This window comes from Sinocyclocheilus rhinocerous, unplaced genomic scaffold, assembly GCF_001515625.1.
Source record: "Sinocyclocheilus rhinocerous isolate Xijiao unplaced genomic scaffold, SAMN03320098_v1.1 scaffold580, whole genome shotgun sequence".
Lineage (NCBI taxonomy): Eukaryota > Metazoa > Chordata > Actinopteri > Cypriniformes > Cyprinidae > Sinocyclocheilus > Sinocyclocheilus rhinocerous.
In genome coordinates this window covers 1,894,173-1,903,254 of record NW_015670982.1, presented here as the reverse complement: position 1 = coordinate 1,903,254, position 9,082 = coordinate 1,894,173, and the positions used below count along the sequence as shown (strand labels likewise).

Genomic DNA, 9,082 nt, shown 5'->3' with positions numbered 1-9,082 from the left:
CGAGGCATTTGTTGCATCCAGTGGGGACATAATTACGGATTATAATGACTTATACTGTCTTTTTACGCGTTGCGTTGCATCGCGCCGCGTAAACATAAAACCATGTCTGCATTTGTGATCGGAGAAATGACAAACAACAAGCTCTGCTCTACACTGCATCACACAAGGCGGGCTTGAGTGACCGGAGGCCGGCGGGCTTGCGGCAACCACATGTGACGACCCCGGGCTGGACTCCGCTTCGAAACACACAGCGTCTCGACATGGCCGCAGCAACAATACTTCAGCGAGAATAAAAGTTATGCCTTCTTTCTTTGCGTGAACATTTGGGCAGCGTTATGCAAATCTTCCCACATCGTGACGTAGACATGTGGGGGCGTGTTAGAATGAGCCGTTTTAGGTAGGAGTGGTTGACTCTTAATTTTTATAAAGAATATCTCTTTGGATTTGTAAAAAAAAAAAAAAGACAATGTAAGAGCCATTTTCAGTAAGGCAAAGTCACACTCTTTATCACTGTGAAATCTGGGAAGAGCAGGTTTAGGTTTTTCATGCTATACTAGCAATCAGCATGTCCGACATTGAGGTTCAGATGGTAGTTGTACTTAGTGTTGTCACGGTACCAAAATTTCAGTATTCGGTACCAATACCAGTGAAAATCCACGGTTCTCGGTACCAATTTCGGTACCAAAGCAAAACACAAAAACATGCTAATTGAACAACATTTTTATTAATAACGTTAAAAAAAATTTAATGTACAAAGCCAATGCCATTGTTTATACTTATTTAAAATTGTTTCAAGTTTTTCCAGATCTCTACAGATTCTCGATCTCGAACAAGCAAATCACCAAACGGCATTCTGGGTTGAGCGAGCGATGCTGAGCGTATTGAGCGAGCGGAGCGGAATCTTCAGAAAGGCGCTCTGCGCTCTTAAGGAAATATTACCACACCGCTCCCTCACACTCACATGCTCTGCTAAATATTAAAAATGTAATTGAAACTTACCTGCTTGAACTTGATCGGGGTGTTTTGTTAGTTTGCTGCGTTTCCTCCTCTTGAGGTCGCCACTGCTTTTAAGAAGAGGTTGCCAGGTTTTCACAACAAAACCCGCCCAATCGCGTTTCGAGGGGGTCCCCCGTTAAAAATCGCGTTACCGAGGATAAAATACGCATGTTTTGGCGGGGTTCCCCTGGTAAAATTCGCATTCCAGAGGCTAAATATCACGTTAATGGGGTCGTTTTTCAACCCGCGGACATGAAAAACAACCCGTGGAGCGGCAACAGTGTTAAAGCAGCCCAATTCCGCGGGAAAACCACGGACTTGGCAACACTAGAAGAGGATAGCTTTCGGATAGCGCATCAAGAACCGGGTTGACCGGGTACTCGGTACCACCGGTACTTAAAAAAACCTGGTACCGTAACGTTTTCATGTTTTTAGTACCGACTTGGTACCGAAATACCGGGTCTTTTGACAACACTAGTTGTACTACAGGAATTCCAGTTGTACTACAGGAATACTAAATATGCCTGTGGGTTAATGGCAGTTTCCTACAGGATCATATGACTGCTCCTGTGGAGAGGGATGTGACAGGGATTGAAATGTGCCCGTAAATGATGGTGACTGCACATACTGTAGCTAGTCCCTGTGGGGGTCTGAGTCTCATATGATCTAGGTCCTTTTTCAAAGCCCCTTTTTACAAAAAATATTTTATTTAATCGATATTCATCAACATTTCATTTAGTTTTTTTTTCCTATTGTAATTTTTGTCTACACTTTTATGTTGCAGATATTCAAATTTCAGACTCTAGCAAAAAAAAAAAAAAACATTTATCATTTGTAAATATACACACTGATATCTATGAAAGTGCCTAAACTAATCAAAATAATAATCTTTTAAATAAAATATGATACCATGTTTTATTTATCAAACACACATTGTGGAATTCAATATGAAATTTACTCTGTTCCTCTCTCAGTTCACAGCCACTCACTTTTGTTATTTTTTTTGTGAGAAGTGGATGAATTTATTGTCAATTTGACAGACTCCAACTGTCAGCAAATAGAATGAAATAACACAGGTAAATGACAGTCTCACAGAGCTTTATTTAAGGCTTCAGGTGAGGAGCAAGCGATGATCACATTTGAGATAATGAGCTGATAATCTTGAGCATAGACTTAGCTGAACAGTCCTGTGGCTTTCCTTAGCAGGTTGTGGCTGATCCGGTGTGCTGAGCTGAAGACAGAAGAGGATGGCTGACGACTGGAATGGGTCCGATGAATAGGTAAGTAGATAAAGTAAGGAGCCAGGTAAGTTGATACATGTATGTAAACAACAAGACCAGGCACTGAGGTGGCGATGGGAAGGTTGCTTTATACTGTGACTTGATTGGTGCTGACAGGTAGTGCATCAGAATTCTGGAGATTGTGAATGAGTGGGTGGGGCAGAATTATCTGGCGTTGCTGGTGACTTTGTGACAGTAACCCCCCCCCCACACCTCCACCTCCACAGGCGGCTTCAGATGCCTGCACGATTTGGCGACGAGGACGGCCACAGCCCCAGGGGTGCAGGACGGTAAGGATGAAGAGCGTGGAACTCCGTCAATAGGGCAGGATCAAGGATGTCATCACGTGCAACCCACGATCTCTCTTTTAGGCCGTATCCTTCCCAATCCACAAGATATTCCAGATGGCCGCCTCGCCTCGCCGGGAGTCCAGGATGGTGTTGACTTGGTTTATGTGATGTTCCTCTGCAATTTCTGGAGGAGGAGGTACGTCAGGATCGCCAGATCCTGTAGGAGGTTAGTGAACGGTTTGAGGAGGGAGATGTTGCGGAGACTCATCTTACGACTAGGCACCCAGAGACGAATGTCCCTGGTGAAAGAAAGACCTTTTGACCCAAATAGTACTGCGGAACGTTGGAGCAGCGAGTATAGGCCAGGCTTTTATGTCTCCGAACTGTCTGTTGCAGGTGGATATGTGCTGAGTCTCAGACCCTCTCACTCTCCTGGAACCAATGGTTCACAGTTGGAACGTCCAATGGCTCAACTGACTAGGGAAACAGAGGCGGCTGGAAGCCGAGTATGCACTGGAAATGTGTCAGACCTTTCTAGAACTATGGCCCGCAGTCTGATACAATGTCTTCGGGTAGCCTAAAGTTTCAGAAGATATGTTGAAAGAGGAGTTCTGCGGTCTCGAAGGCAGTGGGTAGTCCCTTCAGAGTTATGAGTTTGCAGGCCTTAGAGAACCTGTCTATGACCACCAGGATGCAGGTATGGGAGTTGGAAGTAGGGAGATCAGTCACGGAATCCACTCTGAGGTAGGACCAGGGCCGAAAAGGAATGGGCAATGAACCAGTTTACCTTGTGATAGGTGTTGGGGAGTCTTGGATATGGTGCAGACTGAGCAGCTCTTGACGAATTGGGAGACTTCTCAAGCCATGTTGCGCCACCAGTAGCGATTTTGAGGGAGCGAGAGGGTTTACTGGCTGCCTGGGTGTCCAGAGCCCGGAGATGAATGTACTGAGTCCAGAAGGGTTAGCCATAGGGATGATGGTACATTAACATTCCCTGCTGGACCTCCTGGCAGAACAGGTTCAGAGCGAGTGGCTTCCGTGATCTGGTCATCAAGGGACCACTGGATGGGACTCACAATAATGGCTAGAGGGAGTATGGGTTCCGGGGGAGAGTTACTGTCTTCAGAGAGATGGAGACGGGAGAGTGCATCTGCTTTTTGGTTCTTTGTGCCAGGCAGCTAAGTGACTGTGAAGTTGAAGCGGTTGAAGAACAAAGCCCAGTGGGCTTGTCGGGGGTTGAGTCGTTTAGCATCTCAGAGATATTCCAGATTATGGTGATCAGTTATTAATTCAAAAGGGTGGTTGGCTCCCTTCAGCCAGTGTCGCTACTCCTCTAGGGCAAGCTTGATAGCTAGGAGCTCCCGGTTACCGATGTCATAGTTTTGCTCCACCGGAGATAGCTTCTTGGAGTAAAAGGCACATGGATGGAGGATGGGAGACTCTACGTGACGCTGGGATAGGACTGCTCCTACCCCGACTGTAGATGCATCTACTTCAATTACGAAAGAGAGTTGTGGATCTCTGATAGCTTGCACCTTCCTCTGGTCCATGTGAATGCTATGGTGATCGAGGAACTGGATGGTATATCGGTGGAACTCACACTTCTCCAGTTTGAAATACAGATGGCGCTCTTTCAATTTCTGAAGGACCTGTTTCACATGGTGGCGATGTTCGGGCAGGTTCCGGGAGTAGATGAGGATGTTGTCGATGTACATGATCACGAAGTGGTGGAGGTACTCCTGGAACATCTCATTCATGAATCCTTGGAAGACCAAGGGTGAGTTGGAGAGGCCATACGGCATCACCTGGTATTCATAGTGGTCTGATGGTGTTATGAATGCAGTCTTCCATTCATCACCCTTGCGGATCCGAATGAGGTTAAAAGTGCTACACAGGTCCAGCTTGGAGAAGATGTGAACCCCATGAACCTGTTCCAGGGCGGCAGGGACCAGAGGAAGTGGATAATGGTACTTGACCATCTGGGAGTTCAGGACCCGGTAATCAATGCAGGGTCTCAAGCATCCGTCCATCTTACAGACAAAGAAAAAGCTGGATGCAGCTGGTGAAGTCGAAGGGCGGATGAATCCCTGTTTGAGAGCCTCCTCGATGTACTCCTCCATGGCCTTCTGTTCCGGGATGGACAGCGGGTAAACTCTACCCTTTGGCAGCATTGCCCTAGGCAGCAGGTAAATTGCACAGTCCCATGGCGGATGAGGTGGTAATTCCGTGGCGGCCTGCTTGCTAAAGACATCCTGGAACGCCTTGTAATCTGGAGGAATTTCTGGAGTTTCCGAGGTCTCTGGACTCTCAATAGTAGTGGATGTAATGACTTTGATTACTTAATTGTAGGGAATTAATTATTATTAATTCATTCAGGTTTTGAAAGGACTCGGATCTGAAAAATTCGAGGTCCACCTGATTAAACTGATTTCAAATTTTGTTATTTTACACTTTAAAGATCACGAGGTATTTTCAGTTGTAGTCCTGATACCAAAAGAGCTCAGTGTTATCTCTTGATTGGATTAGTCTTTATGTGCTGGGGGCGATTAGCAAACCTCATGATGGCTGATCGGGGCATAATAGTAGTGTCCGTATATGATAGAAATCCCTACATGGAACAGATGGCCACCTCTCTTGCCGTGGATGAAGATGGAGGTGCAGATGGCTTCTGAACCGAAGAAATACAATACAATAGTTTTGAAGACAATAATCAGTCCATTGTAGGATCTCACCAGTGTTCCACTTCACTTTTGGGAAATGTTGGGTTAACCAAGGGAGTTCCAGGATGATATCGGCAGTTGAACCCTCCAGTACCAGAAAGGAGATGGGCTCCAGATGCAGACAACCGATGCAGGATGTAATGGTTGGTGAGCAGTACAGGACCGTTCCTTTGCCAAGCGGTTTTCCCAGGATAGTGTGAATATTTAATGGTTAAGGACAGGTTCCCCTCGAGTTGTTGAGGGCGAGTCAGTGAGTCGTGGTGGATGGACTGGACAGGCAGACATCAGATGCCCCTCTGCTCCACAGTATAAACAGAGACCGTTGTTAATTCTCTGTTGATGCTCCACATGGGTGAGTTGGTATGAGTTGATTTGCATTGGTTCTGATGCTGGAGGTGTAGTAGATGGTGAGGAGGGTGGAGGAGATGCAGCAGGGAGGTACATGGTGCAGGCTTTTTGAATGAAATTCTTCAGCACCACAACATCTTCGTAAATGGCCATTTGCTGGCGGATGTTAAAATTGAGCCTTTGTCTGAACGTGGTGTGGATCGACCGCTTCATTCCAGCCGCTGGTGGCTGCAAGAGTGCAGAACTGCAGAGCATAGTCACTCATAGTGGATTGGCCTTGGCCTAACCGGAAGAGTTGATCGTTGATTGACAGCTCACTGGTCATTCGGCCAAAAACCTCTTAGAAGTGGGTGACAAAAGCAGTGAGCGAGTTGGTTATCGGACCGTTGGCGTCCCAGATGGATCATTCCCTTTGCAGAGTGCGTCCACACAAGAGCAAGATTATATAGGCGATCTCAGCCTGATCACTGGGGAATAATTGAGGCTGCATCTCAAAGAAGAGTAAGCATTGGAGTAGATATCTGCACATTGTGAGGAAGAGGTGGTGAGAGGTTGAAGAGACTGGCGAATGGCTTGTATGAGCTCAGCAAATGGGTCCGGGTTCCAATCACCGCTTGGCTCTGTATTGTTTTGCATGTTAGCGGTCTGGTCTTCTGTCAGCAAACAGAAGGAAACAACACAGGTAAATGACAGTCTCATAGAGCTTTATTTAAGGCTTCAGGTGAGGAGCAAGCGATGATCACAGGTGAGATAATGAGCTGATAATCTCGAGCATAAGCTTAGTTGAGCAGTCCTTGTGGCTTTCCTTAGCAGGTTATTGCTGATCCGACATGATCATTGAAAGCAATTGATCATTAAAATGCGTTTAAAACACAAATCGCATACTTAAACATATGTGTGAATCAGAATATCAGATATTTCACAAACTAGTTAACATGGTTATGAATATTTTGAATAAAAAGAAAACATCAGGCATCAAAATTAAACTAAAATCATAATCAAAATTAAACTAAAACATCAGTCATACAGCACCATTGTAACTGTGAAGCATTACATGACAAGTTTGATGCACCACCATGGAAACAGGAATGTGATTCGTTCTAAAAAAAATGGTCACATTAAAATAAAAAAGTTATGCTAGGGGCTCAGAATGTCTCAAAGTTTGCACTTTTTATAGGCCAAATAAGTGGTTTTGACAAAGATTCCTCTTGTATTGTTTGATTTCTACTCAGTCATCGAGACCTATCTTTCGGTTCAGTGTGCATCATAGACTGGCTTTAGGCCTAATCTGGTAAATATCTCTTAATAAAGTCATTACAATTTGATCATTCCGTCCCAATATGCTTGCAGACATGTTTCATTGTCAGGGAGAAAGTGAGTGTGGAAATTTAGGGATAATATGTCTCGAGACAGAGACACTGGGTCTAGACAGAGGTGTAATGTGATTTAGGATGAGTGGCCAAAGTGCCTAACCCTCTAATTCACATTTTTGTGTTTGGGTGTGTTAGTAGCACAGATCCATCTCTTCCAGGCAGAATTATCAGGCATTGTCAAGCAAATTTGATCAGGGTGAACAGTAGTGCTCAGCCTGTCTGCAGGCTCTCTACAGACAGGCACTCATCGAGGATCATTACGTTAACTCTTTGACAACACATATATGGATAAGCTGATTATTAGCTCAGTATTACAACACATATTCAGAAAGCTGTCTTACACACAGACCGCTTTGCTGAGTGAGAATAATGATCACTCCCTCATAGGCCAAAATCAAGAGTTACACTCACTGTTGAAGTTTATTCAACCAGAAATACATTTTTTTCCACATTTTAAATACTGAATTATGGCTAAGTAGGAGAGAGAATGGCACATACCCAGACTTTGTGTCATGAGTATATTATGCCTGTGACACACTTTTATTGATAGACATTGTAATTAAGTCCTGGTGTAGAGACAAAGGAAATTGCACATTCATCATATCAAACTGGCGTGTGTGGGTGAGCAAATGACTCTTTTTTAAATTTTGAGTACTGAATCACCTGCTGGGGGCAGTGGATGTGACTAGCTTCAAAGAGGACATTTTATTAGCATGAATGAATGAATGAGCATGCAGTGTGTTCATTTCTGATTGGTAGTTTAATTTGTATATTCTTCCGCTGTGGTTTTTGATATAATGTATTTTGTCTCTGTTAATGATGTCAAGCACAAGGGATCCATTAAGAGTCTTGTTGCCTGATTATTGGTACTTTCTTTGTATCCGTATTTAATTTCAGGCAGTGCTAATAAATTGACTGTGATTGGGTTTTTGCTGGGTGATTTGTTGTTTTTGCTGTCATTTACTAATATGTTGCTCAGAATTTTAGTTTGTGTAAAATTAAAAGGGGAAATTCTGTCCACTTTTGTCCATGAATTTTCAATGAAAGGAGACTGGAGATTTAAGCGTAAAAAAAATCACTATAAAAAATAGTGGTGCAACGGATCACAAAACTCACGGTTCGGATCATATTACGAATTTTGAGTCACGGATCGGATCATTTTTCGGAACAGCAAAAAAAAAATAAATAATAGAAATTAGTGAAAGCTTACTTTAAGTACTTCTATACCACAGCAAAAACTACTATCTTAACTAATAAAGTTAGTAATAAAACAAGAACAATTACACAAATTACAAGCATAGATAAATACAACAAAACAGTTACAAATAAAGTCAGTAACAGTAGCATTCAGGTGCAGAAATGTAATAATTAAGTGTAAAATAACACAATAATGCTCACTGCACAAGTTAAATACAGATTCATATTTGTTAGAGCTGTGGTGTTATTTGATTAGCAGACAGAAACAGGTATTTATTGGCTGCTGTCTCTTTAAGACCAAATGCACGGACCTAATACTGACACACATCTGGTTTCTTTCTCAGCTGTTTACGTTCACTTAAGACATAACCGACAGTGTTTACTAGAATACTTGCCAAAACGGGTATTTTAACATAGCTTTGTGTGTATGTGAAAGAGGAATCAATTCGCTGTTTAAGCGGTGTCTCTCTCTCTCTGCGTGCGCGCTTCGGGTGCGTGGCTGCGTGCGGCAGCTGCTGAGCGCACAGAAAACAGTGTGCGAGTTAAAATTGATTGAATGTGTAAACTGGCAAGACAAAACATGTGCAAATGCTAAACTTTCACTCTATGATGGTTAAACTTAACAGTTAATCCGTGAATCACATGCGTGCCGCACCGTGCAGCCTGATCCGTACGGGTCACAGATCATCTACGATCCGTTGCACCCCTAATAAACAATGACTGTAAAGCGCTTTGGGTGTAGAGAAATACACAATAAAAGCGCTATATAAAAATGCATAAAGGTATCATAAACGTATCTTCAAGTTTTCTCAAGCCATACTATAGCTTTGTGTGATGAATCAAATTTTTATTTTATTTTATTTTATTTTATTTTATTT

At 43.3% G+C, this 9,082-nt stretch overlaps 1 protein-coding gene across 3 annotated transcripts in view; it reads left to right on the top strand.

The window, feature by feature from the left end:
* Positions 1-9,082, top strand: part of LOC107734575 (ephrin type-A receptor 6-like) — a 121,064-nt gene that overhangs the window by 11,401 nt on the left and 100,581 nt on the right. The window lies entirely within an intron of this gene.